The sequence below is a fragment of the Hemitrygon akajei genome, chromosome 15, assembly GCF_048418815.1.
Source record: "Hemitrygon akajei chromosome 15, sHemAka1.3, whole genome shotgun sequence".
NCBI lineage: Eukaryota > Metazoa > Chordata > Chondrichthyes > Myliobatiformes > Dasyatidae > Hemitrygon > Hemitrygon akajei.
Window position 1 is genome coordinate 67,421,450 of NC_133138.1, and position 22,128 is coordinate 67,443,577.

At 42.0% G+C, this 22,128-nt stretch overlaps 1 protein-coding gene across 4 annotated transcripts in view; it reads left to right on the top strand.

Annotated features, from left to right (window-relative positions):
* LOC140739427 (complement C1q tumor necrosis factor-related protein 7-like) overlaps positions 1-22,128 on the top strand; it is a 77,431-nt gene that overhangs the window by 31,279 nt on the left and 24,024 nt on the right. For 3 of the 4 annotated variants that reach the window (XR_012101631.1, XR_012101632.1, XM_073067717.1), the window contains exon 1: positions 1,827-2,080. The exons of the other annotated variant lie outside the window; for it this stretch is intronic. The gene's annotated coding sequence lies outside the window, so the exon portion shown is untranslated. Of the gene's footprint in view, positions 1-1,826; positions 2,081-22,128 lie in introns of those variants that run through there. 4 annotated transcript variants of the gene reach the window in all.

Sequence of the window (22,128 nt, forward strand, 5' to 3'; positions counted from 1 at the left end):
TAAGTCTTCATAATTGCAATATGAATTTGGGAGATTCCAGCACAGCAGCGAATTTGGAATAAAGTCATTTTTATAGCATTTTGCACTTCCGTCATCACCTTTCCATCCATAGCCTTTTCAAAGATTCAAAGATCAAAAGTGCATTTATTATCAAAATACGTACGCCTGGGAACACCCCCTCTTGGAACTCCCCATCCAAGTCACTCACCATCCACGGAAAGGCGATGACAAAATGCAAAATGCAGCCCTGAGGTTCATCTTCGCACAGACAGCCACGAAACAAAGGAAACCCTGAAACCCATTCGACGAGAAGCATCAACCCCTCCCCCCATGTGCGCAAAAAAAACAAATCGCGCCAACAGCAATAAAGTGACGAAAATGAGCATTAAATACAGAATATAAAACACAAAATCAAAAGAATCTAGGCATATTCAGTTCAGTTCAATCTTAGCTCTGCGCTGTTTGTTATCTATGGGCTACCCCGATCAAAATCACCCAAAATAGGAACAAAATGGGAGCAACCAAAAACTAGAAACAGATCATAACATGAACTGGAGTCCAACACACAATATCGATTGAACCTTGCCCAAGACCCGGGACTCCAGCACGGTCCTCCAGCAGCATATCTATTGTACGTATCTGTTGTAACTGTTATCTAGTGGGTTTAGGTGGATTTTACCTTGGGAAAGATACTTCCCTGGCAGATTGTTCAAACCACCTTCAGGAGCAGTGAGAAGCCACAGCTAGTGCTACAGCTGACTGAAAGATTAAGTCAGCCAATGCTTTAACATGCAAGTCTCGTTTAGTCACGAAGCAGTTTGAAACTATTTCAACACGTATATCATTTAGGATTTAGACGTTTAGGAAAATTTCAACATTAATCACTGATGGAATGACTTAGTGGTTTTAAAATGATTTCAGGTAATTTATGCTGAATCCCCACTGTGGGATTTCCACCATTTGAAGTTCTGTGGTGCAGTGACAGATTGCAAAAACACATGCACAGAAATATTTAAAACTTGCAAACTTCATAACTAAAACATAGCCAAAATTTATTTTAGGATTTTAATCTCGGAAAAATTAAATAAATGTAGAAGAGCTGTAGGCCCAATCGCAATTGCAATAATATTCATACAATTGCAGTTCTCATCTGGTCAAATAAAAATGATACAAAGAATTAACAATGTGCCTGGTATAAACGATTGATATTTAGAGATTAACTTTCCCTGAGTGGCTGTGTTTCTTGGCAAAAAGATCGTTTCTGAGAGCATCAAACTCCATATGGATAGTGTATGCTGCCAATTTATTTTTCCACTAACTGTACTTCATTTCAGTCCCTGTTCAAAACTATCCGCGCCATGCGCAAAGATGAACTCAATTGAATTAAACCATTGTTATTTCCATGTTTGCCACTAAATGGATCTATTTCTGAAAAAAAAGTTAACTTGCTGATTTCTGCTGAAAAGGCTAACAAAGTGCTTGTGTTTTATTAACCTTTTTTTCCCCCCCATAATTGGTTTAACTGTAGGAGTTAACTGAAGGACTTAGTAGAAGTGGAGTTAGTTCACGTTTAATTCTTTCCATTTCAGTATTGTTGATCAAATCTAAAGAGAAAAAAATATCAAAGCAAATCCAGAAATAAAATCTACAAGCTGGTTTGGAGACAGCTGCCGAAGCAGCTTGGGGTAGCAGATGCAAACCGACTCTCTCTGACCAGCACTAACATGTGCAGTCGTATTCTGAACGCAGTCAACATTTCCAGCTACATGTGACATAAGTGGGAGGTTTTCCAACTCATTACATAGTGGAAGAAGAATGTACTGGAAAGAGGAAGAGAGAAGGGGATAGACCAAAAAAGCTGTTTTGAGTTGGAAAGGGGTTTAGGAAGAAGGATGAGTCTGCACTGTGCTGTTTTTGAGGCATTAACTTAAGAAGAAAATATTGTTTGGAAACAATGACCATATGACAACAGGAAAGAACAAATTGCTTTCCTGACCAAATGTCTGAAGCAGCTTATGGTACATCCTAGTTGAAAATTACTATTTTTAAACATCGCTACAACTACAGCACCTATAATCTGGTAAGCTTGTTTACATGTTTTTATCTTAACCTTTTACTTCTTCTCAGCATATCAGTATCAGACATTTAGAAAAGGCTAACTGAAGGAAGTTTAATTTCCTCAGTTGGCAACAGCGAAAGGATAGGCTACCCATGTAAACTGCTGAGAGGAACAACGGGTACATTAGGTGATAGGTGGTTATTTCTTCTCTCTTTAAACGTTATTTTTAAGGGTTGCATAAAGTGTTTAAGTTACCAAGCAAGCAATGCTACACCTTACTAATTTAGCCTCCAGTCTCGCTTGAATTGAAGTTAACAGAGAAGATTGCTGCAACATCAAGCACGCTTCCATTGGTTTTCTGGCACAGTGTCAGGTCTGATAAACTATCAGAAGCTGAGATTAAAATCTGAAAAACCAACATCACCTTACAACACATTATCCTTGACTTGTCATTTCTGTTACAGATTTATGTACTATTTCTGTAAAATAATTCTGTCAGCACAGACACCCTTGTGCATTTTTCACTGTGGTTTGGCATAAACGTGTATTTTAAAATACAATTTGCAGAGAAAAAGTGTCTGACAATTACAAAGCATACTGAACAACCCTTTATTATCCTTAACGAACAGAATCCCTCTAATGGAGGATGGGATTTGGCAGATAATTGAACCTACATCCAAATTGTGATAGCATTCTCTGATACTGTGTAATGTCAGGGCAGGGAGAAGCAGTATATAATATTGTTTTATCAAAACAAAAGCATAGTGATTCAGTTACTGAATCAACTGCGAAAATTCTGCACCACTAGTCTGAAACATGAGTTCAAATCCCGACATTGCAGCAGGGGACATTCAAGTAATTAAAAATGTGAGGATTTAATGAAAAATAGTCTCTGTAAAAGTGACCATGAAACTTTCAGATTGTTTTAAGTAGAAACATCTGGTTCAGTAATGTCCTTAAGGAAAGGAAATCTGCCTTTCTTACCTGATCTGGCCCGTACGCGACTCCGGACCCATCAATGTAGTTAACTCTTGACTGCCTTCGCAGTTCATGGATCATTAGAGATCGACAATAAATACAACTATTGCCAGTGATGTCCACAAAAACTAATGGAGACATGAATGGAAATAACAAACTTGTGCTTTCCAATTTAATCTGCGATTTTATTTTGTGACATTTTTGTTGGATAATTGCAACGCAAATGAGAGGACACATAAAATATATAAAATATTCTGCTTTAAGAATCTTGCCTATTTTATTTCAGTCATAAGCAATAGTTATTATATTATAAAATTAATGTACCAAGCAATATTTCCTGAACTCTGAGGCCGTCTCTTACTAATTTTGGGTATAGCATGAGGGGGATGAAGTAGCAAAATATGATGTAAAGTATTTATTTTACTCTTATTTTGGGTAGATGCCACCTTACAGAAAATGTAGCGCTCAGTTAGAGAAAGATTAACGATTAGCTTTATTTGTTACGTGTACTCCAGTGAAATGCATTGCCTGCGTCAATGACCAACACAGTCTGAGGAAGTCTCGGCCGCAGCCTGCTCCCGGCATCAACATAGCACTGCCCACAACTCACTAAACCAAACCCATATGTCTTTGGAATGTGGGAGGTAACCAGAGCACCCGGAGGGAACCCAAATGGTCACAGGGAAAATGTATAAACTCCTCACACACAGCAGCGGGAACTGAACAATGATCGCTGGCACTGTTAAGTACTGTCACTGTAATGAATTATGCTGTTATGCTACTATGCAACAGTATTACATTTAACACTGGCTCAAAATAATAGTATTCTAGGATGTTGCTTGGCTGGGTGCAAGTTGTTGCTGAGCGATGTGGTTGGATGCTTGAATTTGCCTGCACCGGAGTACTTGATTAATGTAATGCATTCTCGGTGTATTGTGGGCACAATGCCAAAGAACAAATTGGTGAGAAAGATAAAACCACAAATATTTATTGCAAAATAAGTAAACTTTATTTTTGCACTGAGTTCAATGACAATAATGTGAATTGGATAAGTTGAAGTCATACTGTAACACACTCATGGTCTTTATTTAACAATCCTATGTTAGCTTGCATTAAATTCACCTCCTTAGCTTGGACTATATTAACATGGTCTCCAAGATGTTGGCCTAAGCAGGGGAATTAACACCCAACACAACTTTTGAAACTGAGCATCAAAGTATGAGGCACCCTTGAAATCCACAATTAATTGTCAATAATTCAGTGTAAAACATTCGAAAATAGTGATTGGGATTTAACATTGGATTCAGTCATTTGGTAATGAGGAATGCAAGAAAAATGCTGAACACACAGCAGGAACTAATCGTGAAATACAGAAAATATTTGACTAATATAAGGGAGCAAATCTCGTGTTATTACTGTACGTTTAGAACATAGAACAGTACAGCACAGGACCCAAACACTAGTCACTCCTACCTACATCACGTCCATATCCCTCCATCTTCCTTACATCCATGTGCCTATCCAAACGTCTCTTAAAAGCCTCTAATGCATTTACCTCTACCACCATACCAGGCAGCACATTCCAGGCATCCACCACTCTCTGAGTGAAAAATTTACCTTTTACATCCCCATTAAACCTCACCCCTCTCAGCCTCTGCCACTCCAGAGAAAACAACCCAAGTTTATCCAGGCTCTCATGCCCTCAAATCCAGGCAGCATCCTAGTAATCCTCTTCTGCATCCTCTCCAAAGCCTCAACATCCTTCCTAATGTGGGGTGACCAGAACTGTACGCAATACTCCAGATGTGGCCTAACCAGACTTTTATAAAATTGCAACATAACCTCTTGACTTTTGAATTCAATTTTTTGACTAATAAATTCAAACATTCCATAAGCCTTCTTAATCACCTTATTGACCTGTGTAGCCACTTTCAAGGAGCTGTGAACTTGGATCCCAAATCTCTCTGCTCAGCAACACTGTTAAGGATTTTGCCTTTAACTTGTTATCTTGGTTAAACTCCATCAACCATTTCCCAGCCCATATCTGCAACTGATCTATATTGTGCTGTGTTTTTTGCCAGTCTTCTACACAATCCTCAACTCCACCAATCTTGGAATCATCTGCAAATTTATTAACCCACCCACCTACACTTTCTCCCAGACCATTTATATATTTCATAAACATCAGAGGTCTCAGCACAGATCCCTGCAGGACACCACTAATTAGAGACCTCCAGTTCAACAAGTCCCTTCAACCAGTGTCGTCTGTCTTCCAGTCACAAGCCAGTTCTGAATCCAAACAGCCAATTCATCACGGATCCCATGCATCTTAATCTTCTGGATTAGCCTCCTATGAGGGACCTTGTCAAATGCCTTACTAAAATCTTTGTAGACGAGATCCAGTGCCCTACCCTCATCAGTCACTGTAGTCACCTTGTCAAAGAACTCATTTGAGTTGGTAAGACATGACCTGCCCCACATAAAGCCAAGCTGGTACTCCCAGTTATGCCCTGGCAAAATGCTCATATATTCTCTCCGACAATTTTCACCAGCAATTTCCCTACAACTGATGTGAGACTCACCAGTTTATGGTTCCCAGGATTTTCCATTGTTCCCTTCGTAAATAGAAGTACATTAGGCACTCACCAGTCCTCCAGGACTTGTCCTGTGCTAGAGACGACACGAAGATACTGGTCAAGACTCCAGCAATCTTGTCTCAATAACCCAGGGTAAATCCCATCAGGCCCTGGGGACTTATCCACCTTAATACTCATTAGGAGGCCTAACACTTCCTCCTCCTTGACCTCTAAATGCCCTAATATATTTATACATTCACCACTGATCTCCTGGACCTCCAGATCATTTTCCTTGATAAATGCTGAAGCAAAGTACTCATTAGGCACCTCATTCACATCCTCCACATCGAAGCAAATTGTTCCCCCTTTATCCTTGAATGGTCCTACCCTCTCCCCAGATATCCTCTTGCTCTTGATGTATGTACAGAATGCCTTGTGATTCACCTTAATCCTACTTGCCAAGGGCTTTTCATGGACCCTGCTGTCTTTCCTAATTCCCTTCTTTAGTTCTTTTCTAGCTTCTGTATACTCCTCCTGTGCTTCATTTGATCCTAACTTAGAAGTTTTACATACTTTTCTTTTTTCTTCTTGACTAAATTCATCATCTCTCTGGACATCCAAAGTTCTCTTATCTTTCCATCCCCATCCTTTCTTCTATCAGGAATATATCTTTCCTATACTCTGTGCAATTGATTTTTAAACACCCTCCACGTGTCTGATGTGGACTTGCCAGAGAAAAGGTGTTCCCAATTAATGCCTTTTAGTTCCTGCATTCTATACACACATCAAGAGCAAGAGGATAACTGGAGAGAGGGTGGGACCACTTGAGGATAAATGGGGGGGGGGGGGAAGAACATTTGCTTGGATGCAGAGAATGTGAGTAAATTTGCACTGCTCCTATTTAAAACTTTCCCACATGGACCATCCTTATTCTTATCTATAGCTATCCTGAAAGTTAAAGGAATTGTGGTTATTGTTCCCTAACTGTTCACCCACTAAATGATCAGTCATGTGGTATTTCAACTCATTTCCCAACACCAGGTCTTGTACAGTCCCTCCTCTCATTGGACTGATTTAAGAAACTTTCCTGGATGCATTTAACGAATTCTGCCCTACCTAATCACCCTGCACTAAGAAGGTCCCAGTTTATATTAGGTAAGCTGAAATCCCCCAGATCAACACTATTATTTCTACACATTTCCATAATCTGATTACATAGCGGTTCCTCGATGTCCCGGTGGCTATTGGGGATCTGTAGTACAATCCGTCAGTGTGATTGCACCCTTTCTATTCCTGAGTTCCACCCAAATGGACTCAGTGTCTGACCCCTCCATTCTGGCTCCCCTGAACACTGCTGTGATGCTGTCCCTGATTAGTATCAGAATCAGAATCAGGCTTATTATCACCGGCATGTGTCGTGAAATTTGTTAACTTAGCAGCAGCAGTTCAATGCGATACCTAATATGGAAGAGGAAGAAAAAAATAAATAAGTAAATCAATTACAGTATACGTATATTGAATAGAATAAAAACCATGCAAAAAACAGAAATAATATTAATTAAAAAGTGAGGTAAATGGACATGGGTTCAATGTCCATTTAGGAATCGGATGGCAGAGGGGAAGAAGCTGTTCCTGAGTCGCTGAGTGTGTGCCTTCAGGCTTCTGTACCTCCTACCTGATGGTAACAGTGAGAAAAGGGCATGCCCTGGGTGCTGGGGGTCCTTAATAATGGATGCTGCCTTTCTGAGACACCGCTCCTTGAAGATGTCCTGGGAACTTTGTAGGCTAATACCCAAGATGGAGCTGATTAAATTTACAACCCTCTGCAGCTTCTTTCAGTCCTGTGCAGTAGCCCCCCCTCCCCCCCATACCAGACAGTGATGCAGACTGTCAGAATGCTCTCTGGGGTACATCTGTAGAAATTTTTGAGTGTATTTGTTGACATACCAAATCTCTTCAAGCTCCTAATGAAGTATAGTCACTGTCTTATTTTCTTTACAACTGCATCAATATGTTGGGACCAGGTTAGGTCCTCATAGATCTTGACACCCAGGAACTTGAAACGGCTCACTCTCAACTTCAATAAAAAATAAATTACAAAAAAAAAGCAATTGCTCACTCTCTTCACTTCTGATCCCTCTATGAGGATTGGTTCATGTTCCTTCATCTTAACCTTCCTGAAGTCCACAATCAGCTCCTTCATTTTGCTGACGTTGAGTGCCAGATTGTTGCTGCAGTTGTCAAATCTCACTCCTGTACTCCCTCTTGTCTCCATCTGAGATTCTACCAACAATGGTTGTATCATCAGCAAATTTATAGATCGTATTTGAGCTATGCCTAGCCATACAGTCATGTGTATATAGAGAGTAGAGCAGTGGGCTAAGCACACACCCCTGAGGTGTGCCAGTGTTGATCGTCAGCGAGGAGGATATGTGATGCACCATCAATAACTCACTCTGAGAAGTAAAAAGCGAGATATCGGCTTTTATTGACTGGAAGAATGAACAACACTACATCCTGGAGAATGAGGCCGGGCATCAGGCCTCAATCGCCTTTATACAGGGGTCTGTGGGAGGAGCCACAGGAGCAGTCAGCAGGGGTCTGTGGGAGGAGCCACAGGAGCAGTCCAGACAGGTATATGTAGTTCACCACAATATGTTATCACCAATCCACACAGATTGTGGACTTCCGGTGAGGAAGTCTAGGATCCAATTGCAGAGGGAGGTACAGAGGCCCAGGTTCTGTGACTTCTCAATCAGGATTGTGGTAATGATAATATTAAACGATGAGCTATAGTCGATGAACAACATCCTGATGTAGGTGGTTGTGTTGTCCAGGTGGTCTAAAGCTGTGTGAAGAGCCATTGAGATTGCATCTGCCATTGGCCGATTGTGGCGATAGGCAAATTGCAATGGGTCCAGGTCCTTGCTGAGGCAGGAGTTCAGTCCAGTCTTAACCAACCTCTGAAAGCATTTCATCACTGTCGATGTGAGTGCTACTGGGTGATAGACATTAAGGCAGCTCACATTATTCTTCCTATGCACTGGTATAATTGTTGCCTTTTTGAAGCAAGTGGGAACTTCCACCCGTAGCAGTGAGAGGTTGAAAATGTCCTTGAATACTCCCGCTAACTGGTTGGCACAGGTTTTCAGATCCTTACCAGGTACTCCATCGGGATCTTCCGCCTTGCAAGGGTTCATTCTCTTTAAAGACAGCCTGACATCAGCCTCTGAGACAGAGATCACAGGGTCACCATGTGCAGCAGGGATCTTCACAGCTGCAGTTATATTCTCCCTTTCAAAGCAGGCATAGAAGGTGTTGAGTTCATCTGGTAGTGAAGCATCGCTGCCGTTCATACTTCTGGGTTTCGCTTTGTAGGAAGTAATGTCTTGCAATCCCTGCCAGAGTTGCCGTGCATCTGATGTTGCCTCCAAACTCGTTCGAAGTTGTCTCTTCGCCCTTGAAATAGCCCTCCACAAATCATACCTGGTTTTCTGGTACAGGCCTGGAGGAGGTAAAAGAGAGGGAGTAGTTCAACCTCCCTCTCTTTGACCTCCTCCACTATCTTTTCTCAAACTTAAAAATCCTAGCACGTTAATCACCCATTCCTGCCCCTCTCTGGCCAAGTTTCAGTAATGGCTACAACATCGTAGTTCCATGTACTGATCCATGCTCTAAGATGATCACCATTATCCATAATACTCCTAGCATTAATATAAGCACACTTCAAACTATCGGACCCATTACACCCATTATTTCGACTTCACTTTTCAATACTTTCCCTGACATTTACCTGCAGGTCCAATCTCTCTTTTCCTGATCTGGCGCTCCAGTTCCCAGCCCCCTGCAAAGCTAGCTTAAACTCTCCCGAGTAGCATCAGTAAACCTTCCGGCAAGGATATTGATTCCCCTCCAGTTCAGGTGCAACCCGTCCCTCTTGTACGGGTCACTCCTTCCTCAGAAAAAGTTCCAATGATCCAAGAACTTGAAACCCTGTCTCCTGCACCATCTCCTCAGCCACTCATTCATTAATCCATGCTATCACCCCATTCCTACCTGCACGGGGAGTAATCGGGAGATTACTACCTTGGTGGCCCTTCTCTTCATCCATTTCCCAAACTCTATAAACCCCCTGCGTGGGACTTTTTCCCCTTTTCTGCCTGTGACATTATAAATGAAGTGAAAATGTTAAGACGGGAGAAAAGGCCTTGCTGTTTGTTGCTGTCATAAGAGTAATCAAGTTGCTGAAGTTTTCTGCTCAGAGATGGAGTGAGTAGTTCACCTCTGGTTGTTGTACAGTGAGGCTACGTCCACACTACACCGGATAAATCCGTAACCAAAGCTTTTTCTCATCGCTTTTACCCTCTGTCCACACTAAAACGGTGTTTTTGTCCCCTGAAACTGGAGCTTTTCAGAAACGCTTTCCAGGGTGGGTATTTTTGAAAACACTGCTCGGGCAGATCAGTGTGGACGGGGTAACTGGAGACTTTTGAAAACGCTGTTAGACGGCAGCGTGCTATTTCATTGTTTTCTTGAAAGCAACCTAACAATTTCAGAACAGACAGCAACGAGACTGAAGCCAGAAGAGTTAGAAACGTACTCACCAAATACTTTGACCCATAACTTACTGAATAAATAAGTATACTGTATTCACTTTGCCCTGTTTTCTGTCCTTGCTCGTATGAAGGTGGTTTACCTATTTATGCAAGTACTTCTCTGACAATAGATGTGTAACAGCCTAATGTAACATTGTATGGAAATACAAGATAACACAGATGCAGACATGTTTTATACATTTAACAAGGTGCTTTATTAATGCAACAGAGTTAGTCAGTTTTTCAATGTTCGTCGTCAGCCGGGTCAATCTGTCCGTGAACTCCTTCGGTTGCTTCTGTACGCTCCGGTATTTGTTTTTTTTTAGTTTTAAGTTCTCCTGCACGAAAGCCAACAGCTGTCCATCATTTTAAGTTTTTCTAGTCTGTAACTACACAAACGCGCACTTTTACGGCGAGATTCAACACCAAACATGTTGCTTGTTTTCGGTAGATGTGTCCTGCACATGCCCAGTAGGAGGAGATTTGCCGAAATCTCTGTTTCAATGTGGATGGAGATATTTTCAAAAATGCACAGTGTGGACGCCTATTGTTTTTACGCAAAACCGGCGTTTTCAAAATTATCCGGTCTAGTGTGGATGTAGCCTAAGTGTGCTTGCACAAGCCATGAGTGTGCATATTTATTGTTTACTCGAGTGATCTAGTACTTGTACTCCTAACTATTCACCACCCAGATGGTCATCTCAAAATCAGCTCTATGGCGCAGAATTTAGTACCGATCAAAGACAAAGTAGGCAAACCCCTTGAAACTAGTTACTGCCTTTACTTCATGAATTCACAGGGAGCTGTTCCACATGTCTCCGCCAACGCAAGGTTACGGTTCAAATTTATATAGTAAATGTAATCACATTAAGTCAACCAGTCTCCAGACTCTGTTCCTGCAATTTTCACAACATTAGCACCTGTACAATCGGTGCTAATCGGTTCAACTGGAGGTACTGACACAGGGAGAATGTACAAACTCCTTACAGTGAGGGGTATTGAACCTGGGTCACCTGTATTGTAAAGCGTTGTGCTAACCATTACACTACCATGCCGCTGCCATGCTGTTTTAATAACAACAATATAGGAAGAAAATTCCTGAAGCAGTTTGTGAAGAGACTTTGAATAAATTGGACACACATGAGCGAGTTGATGAGAGTACAAACAGGCCATTAACCACATTGCCTCTCAGCCGATTAGCACCTACACAATCAGTTCCTCTTTGATAACATGATCTATTGTTAGTTAATATTCATATCCATGCTTTCCCCATGTTGCTGCAAACCCCCGGGCCTCAAGCTTAACCCCTTCCTCCACAGGTGACTATTTGATGTTTGTAAAATCTGTGAGCTCAAACCTCTAACTCCAGTGCAGAAAGTACAGATTTATACGTGAGACCTGGAGAACTCGCTCATGTGTGTCCAATTTATTCAAAGTCTCTTCACAAACTGCTTCAGGAATTTTCTTCTTATATTGTTGTTATTAAAACAGCATGGCAGTGGCATGGTAGTGTAATGGTTAGCACAACACTTTACAATACAGGTGACCCGGGTTCAATACCCCTTACTGTAAGGAGTTTGTACATTCTCCCTGTGTCAGTACCTCCAGTTGAACTCTGTCTTTTTGTCAGTCTGTGGTTTTGTATTGCCATGTGCTCCTGCTCCTGCTCTACTCCAGCCCCTGTATCACTGAGTACTCCGTCTCTCACCTGTTTCTCATTATTACCTGTATTGCTGCCACCTGTGTCTCATTGTGCTCCACCTATCATCTGCCTCTCTGTTTATTGCTCAGTGTATTGCAGTCTTGTGTTTTCATCTATTTGTTACCAGATTGTGCCAGTGAATTTTCCTGAGCCTTTCCAGCATTCATATCTGTACTCTATCCATCTGAATGTTGACTCTGTCTGTTTCTGGATTCTGGTTTTTGGATTTCTCTGGATGTTTTGATCTCTTACTGAACTTTGACACTGACTTTGTTTGCACCTTGGGATTTGTTACCCAATTAATATCATTGTGCACAGTACTGGGTCTGCGATTGGTTCCCCGCTCCAGCATCTTGATGCCCTGTGACTGAGTGGGTATCTTCCAGGTATTCCTCTTTCCTCCCATAGACAAATACCTATCTGTTGGCAGGTTAATAGGTAATTGTAAATTGACTAAAGGCTGTAGCAGTGGTATGGACCAAGAAGATATGGTCAAAGTTGGCAGAGGAGCCCTTACAGGACTGACTGGAATTGGTGTTGGTGTTTTGGACAATATTCAACCCATCATTTGAATCTGAATAAATACACCACAGTTGTCACTGACTTCATCAAGACTGGTGTGAATGAGTGTTTGGCTTCAAGAACTTGCTGGTCTTTCCCAAACCAAAAGCCATGGATAAACCAGAAGATTTATAGTCTGTTGAGGGCTAGTTGCATTCTGGTGCTATAACTAGACAAGAAGTCCAGGCACTATCTACAGAAGGCTATTTTTAAAAAATTTTTTTAGAGCGAGGAAACAATTCTGATTTAAGTTAGGAATGGATGCATGTCCAGCTCAGGCAGGGTTTTCAGGCCGTTACTTCCTACAAAGTGAAGCCTAACATCATGAATGGCAGTGATGCTTCACTCCCAGATGAGCTCAACACTTTTTGTGCAAACTTTGAAAGGGAGAATAAAACTACACCTGTGTAAATCCCTGAAGCATATGAAGGAGGCCGACGTCAGAGCGTTTTTCAAGAGGCATCAGTCCCTTTTGGTGTACCTGGAAGGGCTCTGAAAACCTGTGCCAACCAACTCGCGCAGGTGTTCAAGGACATCTTCAATCTCTCACTGCTGCCATGGGAGGTTCCTACCTGCTTCAAAAGGGTGACAATCATACCAGTGCCCGTGAAGAGCAGGGAGAGCTACCTCAAGGACTATCACCCAGTGGTATTCACATCTACTGTGATGAAGTGCTTTGAGAGGTTGGTCATGGCCAGAACCAACTCCTGCCTAAGCAATGATCTGGACCCAATGCAACGTGCCTACCACCACAACAGGTCTACAGAAATTGCAATCACATTGGCTCTCCATTCTGCCTTGGATCGCCTGGATAATAGCAATACCTTTGTCAGACTGCTGTTTATTGATCACAGCTCAGCGTTCAGCACCATCGGTACTAATCAACAAGCTCCAAAACCTGGGCTTCTGTATCTCCTTTCACAACTGGATCATTGACTTTCTCATCGTGAGACCACAGTCAGTGTGAATCAGAAATAACGTCTCACTGACAATCAACACTTGCTTTTAATCTCTCTACACCCATGACCGTGTGGCTAGGTACAGTTCAAACGTCGTCTATAAATTTGTCTGTGACACAACTATTGTTGGTAGAATTTCAGATGGTGATGAGGAGACACATAAGAGTGAGCTGTATCAGCTGGTTGAGCGGTGTTGAAACAATGACATAGCACTCAACATCAGTAAGACCAAAGAATTGATTGTGGACTTCAAGAAGGGGAGGTCAAGGGAACACACGTCAGTCTTCATCAAGGGATCAGCAGTGGAAAGACTGAGCAGTTTCAAGTTCCTGGGTGTCAGCATCTGTGAGGATCTACCCTGTGCCCAAACTGTTGAAGCCATTACAAAGAAGGCATGACTGTGGCTATTTTTCATTAGGAGTCTGAGGAGACTTAGCACATCAACGAAGACCCTCGCAAATTTCTACAGGTGTACCACAGAAAGTATTCTAACTGGTTGCTGCATCATCTGGTACGGGGGCTTGGAAAAAGCTGCAGAAAGTTGTAAAATCAACCAACTCCATCATGGGCACTAGCCTCCCCAGCATCGAGGACCCCTTCAAAAGGTGATGCCCCAAAAAGTTGGCATCCACCATTAGGATACCCCCACCCCCACCCCGCCACCCAAAACATGCCCTCTTCTCATTGCTACCATCAAAGAGGTGGTAAAGGAGCCTGAAGACACACACTCAATGTTTTAGGAACAGCTTCTTCTCCTCTGCCATCAGATTTCTGAATGGACAATGAATCCATGCATACTACCTCTCTTCATGCTCTCCTTATTTAATTTTTAATATGTATTTTGTATTGTAATTTATAGTTTATTATTATGTACTGCAATATAATGCTGACACCAAACAATACATTTTGTGACATATGCCAATTCTGATTCTGAGGGGGAGCTTCTTCACTCACAAGGTGGTAAGAGTTCAGAGCGAGCTGCTGGCGCAAGTGGTGAATTGGGTTTGATTTTAGCATTTAAGAAAAAAAGTTGGATAAGTACATGGATGGGGGTGGTATGTAGGGCCATAGTTCAGGTGCAGGTGGATGGGACTAGGCAGTGATAGTTCGGCATGGTCTAGATAGGCTGAACAGCCTGTTTCAGTGCTCTATGACTCTATGTAACACATTGATGGTTATCTGATTGGCTGTTTTCCCATTCACTGCATTGCTCTTTCACTGAACTTGTGGATTCTCTGATTTCATTGGCCTACATCCTTGTCTCATCATGAACCTCGCCAGAAATATTATAGTTAATTAATCCTCTTGAACAACTCTGTCGATTTATTTTATACAGACATCTTCAATCTGAGATTAAACACGAGGAAATCTGCAGATGCTGGAAATTCAAACAACACACACAAAATGCTGGTGGAACGCAGCAGGCCTGGCAGCATTTATAGGAGAAGCACTGTCCTGACGAAGAGTCTCAGCCCGAAACGTCGACAGTGCTTCTCCCTATAGACGCTGCCTGGCCTGCTGTGTTCCACCAGCATTTTGTGTGTGTTGTTTCAATCTGAGATTTTTTTTTTGCTATTCACTTGGGGAAGGATGAAGTGATTTATTTAGAATTCCTGGACTTCCCCTAAGATAATCCCTACGGTCATATTTTTCCACAATTTCCACTACACTCTGCTGCCATGTTGACAGACTCTTGAAATCTCCATCTGTGTCTATGTGTAAAGGAAAAGAAAAACAGTGTTTTGTTCCATTGCTTCTCACAGATGATTCAAGATGAAGTGGTTTCTTCTGGAAGTTTCTATATGCTAAAGAAAGCTCTTTTCCTTGATGTGTATGTGCTCTTAGAGTTGCTCATTTGCACTTACACCTTGGTCCACCAGTACTTCTGGAAGAAATACTTGTTTAATTCTTTTTCCATTTCTTTATTCACAAGTATGAGCTCTGCCATTTCTATAGGCAAGGAACTCACATTGGCCCCCTGTGAATTGACTACCTGGCAAATTCTTGTAAAATCTTGTAACCCTAAATATGATCACTAGCACCTCATTCTCGATCTTCCATTTAACACTTCTGGTTAATTAGCGTGATGTTTAGGCAAACGGGTTCTTGGCATGTGTAACCACTGCCACAATCCTCCGTTGGGGCAACACAAACTAGTTTTAACAAATGTTTGGAGATGTCATGCACCACTGAGTCTACCCCGCTGAGGTTCTTCTTGCACAAGTCACACATCCACTGCTGATTTTTCCATGAACACCGTGGTTTGCTTTCTGTGAGATTTGAAGAACTGGATGGTCACCTTGTTAGGGCTATCAGGACCCTCTAGCTATCAGTGCAGACTTGAGGTGCAGAGGTGTTGAGGAATTGCACATAGTTTTGAGAATAGCATGGTAATGCTTTTGGGAGAGTTCAATGTTCTTGCTATCAACAAGTCCACCAAGAGTGCAAAGGACCTTGATGGGGCAGAATTTGTGTAGTGTGTCCAAGACAGTTTCCTCATGCAATATATAGAGGAACCCCTTCAGGAAAGAGAAGTACTGGACTTCCTCTTAGGGAATGAGGTAGGCCAAGTACTGAAGTGTCAGTTGGGTCCAGTAACCACAATTCTTAATTTTGAAATAGTTATGGAAAAAGATAGAATAGTTGCACAGGTTAAATTCCTGAACTGGAGCAGGTCCAATTTTGAACATATATAAAGCAGGCTCTAGCTGGAGTCGACTGACTCTCTTAAAAGGCAAAGGAATAGTTGGCAAATGGGAAGATTTTAAAAGGGTCATGTCAAGAGTCTGAGGGCAACAAGTTCCAGTTAGGGTGAAGGGTAGTCATGCCAAGTTCAATGAACCTTGGCTGATAGGAGAGTTTGATGCTCTGGGATGATAAAAGAAGGAAGTGCACGTTGCTTTTTAGGCAGCTGGGTCGGAGCAGCACGGCAGTTCAGTGGTTAACGTAACGTTCATACTGCGCCAGAAACTCAGGTTCAATTCCATTGCTGTCTGTAAGGACTTCGTACATTCTCGCGGTGACCGCATGGGTTTCCTCTGAGTCGTCTGGTTTCCTCCCACAGTCCAAAGATGTGTGGGTTAGTAGGTTAATTGGGTGTAATTGGGAAATGCAGGCTCATTGGGCCAGAAGTCCAGTTAGTTAGTTAGATAGATCTCTCAATATGTGTGAAAAGTTTAAGACCGTGCTTAAGAGGGAATCAGCAGGGCAAAAGAACAGTATGAGATGAATTTGGTAGGTACAATTAAAGACAATCCAAAGAAGTTCTTCACTTACGTTAACAGTAGAAGGGTGACAAGGGAGAGATTAGGTTATCTTCAAGACCATCAGAGCCATCCATGTGTGGAGCCTCAGGTGATGTCTGAGATTTTTAATGTTCTTTTCTCATCAGAGTTTACTGAGGAGAATATCACAGATGCCAAAGAAATAACGGTAATAATTAGTGAGCCTTTGGATTGTATATGCATATTACAAGGAATTGGGTATTTGCATTCTTCAAGCACATTAAGGTGGGAAAATCTCTGGGGCCTGACCAGGTGCCCCAACCCCCCCAGATCTTGTGGGAGGCTGGGGAAGAAATAGCAGAGGTCCTTCCTGATATATTTGGTTCATTGTTAGCCACTGGTGAAGTTCCAGAAGACCTGAGGACAGCTATTGTTGTTCCATTGTTCAGGAAGGGTAGCAAGGACAGGCCAGGGAACTCAGGCTGGTGTGGGGCAGTTACTGGAGGGATTACTGAGGGGCAATATCTGCTAGCATTAGGACAGTCAGAACATGATCAGGAATAGGCAGCATAGTTTTGTGTGTGGGTGGTCAAGCCTGATCGGTCTTTTGGGGTTTTCTGAAGAGGTACCCAAGAGGATAGATGAAGGTAAGGCAGTGGGAGTGTCGGTAAGGCCTTTAACAAGGTCCCTCATAGCAGGCTGATCTGAAAGGTTAGGTTGCAAGGGAGCCAGCGAGGTAGATTCAGAATTGGCTCAAAGAGGGGAAGCAGGGGGTGACGGTTGAAGGTTGATCCTCTGACAGGAGGACTGTGGCCAGTGACATAGCCCAGTGGTCAGTGGTGGGACCTCTAGTATTCATTATTTATTTGAATGATTTGGATATGAACATACTGACACAACTACCAAGTCAGCTGATGATACTAAATTAGACAGTCTTGTTGATTATGCAGCAGGTTGCAATGATATGCAAAAGGAGATGGGCTGAGGAATGGTAAATAGATTTCAATTTAGATAAGTGTGAGGTCATCCATTTTGGACTGTCAAACCAGGGTAGGACTTATATAGTGAATCACAAACAGGAGAAAATCTGTGGATGCTGTAAATAAAAATAATACACACAAAGTGCTGGGGGAACTCAGCAGGCCAGGCATCATCTATGGAAAAGAGCAAACAGTCGGTGTTCCAGGCCGAGACCCTTCATGGGGTCTGGCCTGCTGAGTTCCTCCAGCATTTTGTGTGTATTACTTATACAGTGAGTGGTTGGGGACTGATGGCTGTTGTTTAACAGAGGGTCCTGGGAATACAAGCGCCCAGTTCACTGAGAGCGGCTGCAAAATTAGACAGAGTGGAGAAGAATGTATTCAGCTTGCTGGCCTTCATCAGTCAGGGACATTTATTGTGTTTAGGAGTAGGGACATCATGTTGTAGTTACCGTATATAAGATGTTGGTAAAACCACACTTGCAGTACTGTGAAGTGTTTTAGTCTCCCCATTATAGGAAAGACACTGTTAAGCTGGAGCGAGTGCAAGACTATTTACGAGGATGCTCTCTGGCCTAGAGGTCTGAATTAACAGGGAGAAGTTGTCCATGCTGGATCTTCATTCTCTGGGGTGTAGGAGAATGAGGGATGACCTGATTGAAGTTTATAAAAAGATGAGGGTTTATTTTGTTCAACTTACTTATAGATGCAGTACAATAACAGGTGCTTCTAAGAGTCTTGTAACAGCAGAGCAGTAGTTGTCCTTGAGCATTGTGGCTTTTGTACCTTCTGCCCAATGGAAGGGGGGAGATAGAGAATGACTAGGATGGGAAGGGTTCTTGAGTATGTTGCTGCTTTCCTCAGGCAGTGTGAAGTGTAGATAGAGTCAATGTGAGGAGGCTGGTTGCTGATGATCTGACCACTGTTCACTACTCTGCAATTTCTTACAGTCTTGAGCAAAACAGTTACCATACTAAGCTGTGATACGCTCAAATGGAATGTTGCGTAATGACACGAAATGGCCCTAATTTAGTAAAACCCTTTCCCACTGCCTGTTTGGCATACGTTTTGAGACGTGAACGGAAGTTACTACCAGCCATCTCCTACACTGTTATGGTTAATTTTATAATCCAAATGATCTTGTCTGTCTTAGTTAGCACGACCATGTAAGCTACCCTCTCATTCTGTGGCACCTTAACCAATATTTAGCTTTTCTTCTAGACTGGTGTCCTTTAATGTGTGAATGTTCTGTGCAGGCCAAAAGACTTTCAGAGTCTTTTTAAGTAGATGTAGCTTTCCTGCAAACACTTTCGAATTTTAGAACTTGCATGTGCGGCAGGTTGGAATGGACGTGTCTGCAAACAAACATGTCTTAAAACACACAATCTAATTGTCTGTTTGATCCCTGATATGGGTTCCATCTTTATAACTCTCCATTCTCTTTGACAAACCTGATTTAAATGGTTTGCAGCTTTTCTATGGCTTTGTTAAATTAGATATTCTTTATCCTATGTGGCAAATAGGTTTACCAACCATTTGCCAATGAACAAGTACATTTATGTTCATACAATCCCTCATTTTTATAATTTTTTACCTTAATTCTCTACTTTGACAAGACTATTCACACTTGAAATTTCCATTGTAACTGGTTCATTATTGCCTGTCATTATATGCTCTTTCACTTTGGTCATATCTAGGTTAGTCTTGCTCTTGGCAATGAATTTGCTGAAACTTTTTTTTTACCCCTCACACAAGTGTGCACCTCACACTTTTTTACATTTTGTTGTGAGCTTCCTTCCCCACCGGTGCAGTCTTGCCCACAGAAGACAAAGCGTAGAGGTGGAAAGCTAAAAGTCTATGACCAGTTGTGTTCTCCAAGGACTGGTGGTGTTTGTGATATATATATCAAACTGCTGTTTGTGATATATATCAATGACTTGGATGAAAATATAAATGGGTGGTTTGCGGGTGAGACCAAGATTAGTGGAATTGTGGATGGTGTAAAGGACTATCAAAGAATTCAGTATGATATAGATCAGTTACAAATATGTACAGGCAAATGGTAGATGGAGTTTAATCTGGGCAAATGTGAGGAGGTACACTTTGGGGAGGGAGGGGCAAGTGAAATGGGAAAGTATACAGTTAATTATAGACCCCTTATGAGCATTGAGATACAGAAGGATCTTGGGGTCCAAATCTACATAGGCGGCTAAGATGATTTTTTAAAAAAAGGCATATGGCATCCCTGCCTTTGGTAGGGATATTGGGTATAAGAGTAAGGAAACCATGCTGCATTTATATAAAACTTCAGTCAGTTCTAGTCACCTGTGGAAGAGTGTGGAGAGGATGCAGAAGAGGTGTACCAAGATGTTTCCTGGATTAGAGGGTATGAACTATGAGGACAAAATTAGGTTGTCCTGCGCAGATAGTTGGAGGCTAATGGGAGACACGTTAAAACAGTCAGAATTGTTTCCTCAGAAAAGAAAAGTCAAAAAAACAGCTTTTATGCTCACTTTCACCATCAAAACTTGGAGGAAATGTCATGAACTCCCACATCCCCCAATGATCCTATGATTTCAGTCTCTGAAGCCAACATGCGAGCAGCCTTCAGGAGGGTGAACCCACAAATCTGGAGAATTTGGAGAAGAATTTCACAGTTTTATACTTTGATAATAATGAACCTTTGAAAAAGCATCCAGGCCAGATGGGGTACCTGGACAAGTACTAAAGATCTGTGCTGATCAACTGGTTGGTGTGTTCATTGAAATCTTTAACCTTTTGTTTTGGACAGTGTTTGGAACCCACTTGCTTCATGCAGGATTCAATTATTCCGGTGCTCAAGAAGAGCATTTTGATCTGCTTCAATGACTATTGCTCAGTTACATTTACATCCACAGAGATGAAGTTGTTTTGAGATGCTGGTGATGAAACATATCAGCTCCTGCCTACGAGGCAACTTGGATCCACTCCAATTTGCCTACAGGAGCAACAGGTCCACAGCAGATGCCATCTCGTTGGCTCTTCACACAACCCTAGACCATCTGGACAGCAAAGATGCATGCATCAGGATGCTCTTTATCGAAAACAGCTCGGCATTTAATACCATCACACCCTCAAAATTAATCAATAACCTCCAAGACCTGGGCCTCAATACCCCCTTCTGCAATTAGATCCTGGATTTCCTCACTTGCAGACCCCAGTCAGTTTGGATTGGCAACTAATCTCCTCCACAATCTCTGTCAGCACAGGTGGACCACAGGCTGTGTGCTTAGCCCCTGCTCTACTCTCTTTCCACTTATGACTGTGTGGCTAAGCGCAGCTCCAATGCTATATTCAAGTTTGCTGATGACACCACTGTTGTGGGCCATATCAAAGGTGGTGATGAATCAGCGTACAGGAGATTGAAAATTTGGCTGAGCGGTGTCATAACAACAACCTCTCACTCAATGTCAGCAAGACCAAGAGCTGATTGATAGTCTACAGGAGAGGAAAACCAGAGGTCCATGAGCCAGTCATCAGAAGATCCGAGGTGGAGAGGGTCAGCCACTTTAAATTCCTAGGTGTTACTCTTTCGGAGGACCTGGCCTGCACCCAGCAGTAAGCGCAATTGCGAAGAAAGCACAGCAGCAGCTCTACTTAGGAGTTTGTGGAGATTCAGCATGACATCTAAAACTTTGACAAACTTCTATAGATATGTAGTGGAGGATATATTGATTGGCTGCATTAGGGCCTGCTATGGAAACACCAATACCCTTGAGCAGAAAATTCTATAAAAAGGTAGTGGATACGGCCCAATACATCACGGGAAAAGCCCACCCAATCATTGAGTACGTCTACATGAAACATTGTCACAGGAAAGCAGCATCCATCACCAGGGACCCCCACCACCCAGCTCATGCTCTCTTCTCACATCAGGAAGGTGATACAGGAGCCTCAGGACTCACACCACCAGGTTCATGAACAGTTAAATCCCCTCAACTATCAGGCTCTTGAACTAAAGGGGATAGCTGCATTCACCATTATTAAAATGTTCCCACAACCAATGGACTCACTTTCAAGGACTCTTCATCTCACATTCCTGTTATTTACTGCTACTTAATGTAAATATTTGAACTTCCACTGTTTTTTTGTCTTCTGCACTCTGGCTGGGCAGTCTTTCATTCATCCTGCTATAGTTACAATTCTATAGATTTTTTTTGTAATTTATTTTTTTATTGAAGTTCATCATCAAACAAACATTTCCATAAGATGTATTTCAGACATTGTACATATATATCATATAATCATATATATCACAAATCTCCACAAAGTATTTATCTGAGGTATACACTTATAGAAAAGAGTGGAAAGAAAAAATAAGCAAAAGGAAAGAACTATGTACAAGTAGGGAGTGATCTTTTTTTTTTACAACAGATTAATTGATTTGTGAATAACATCAGGCCTATGAGGCATTATGTAGTTAAACCATTTTTCCCAGTATGAATCAAATTGTTC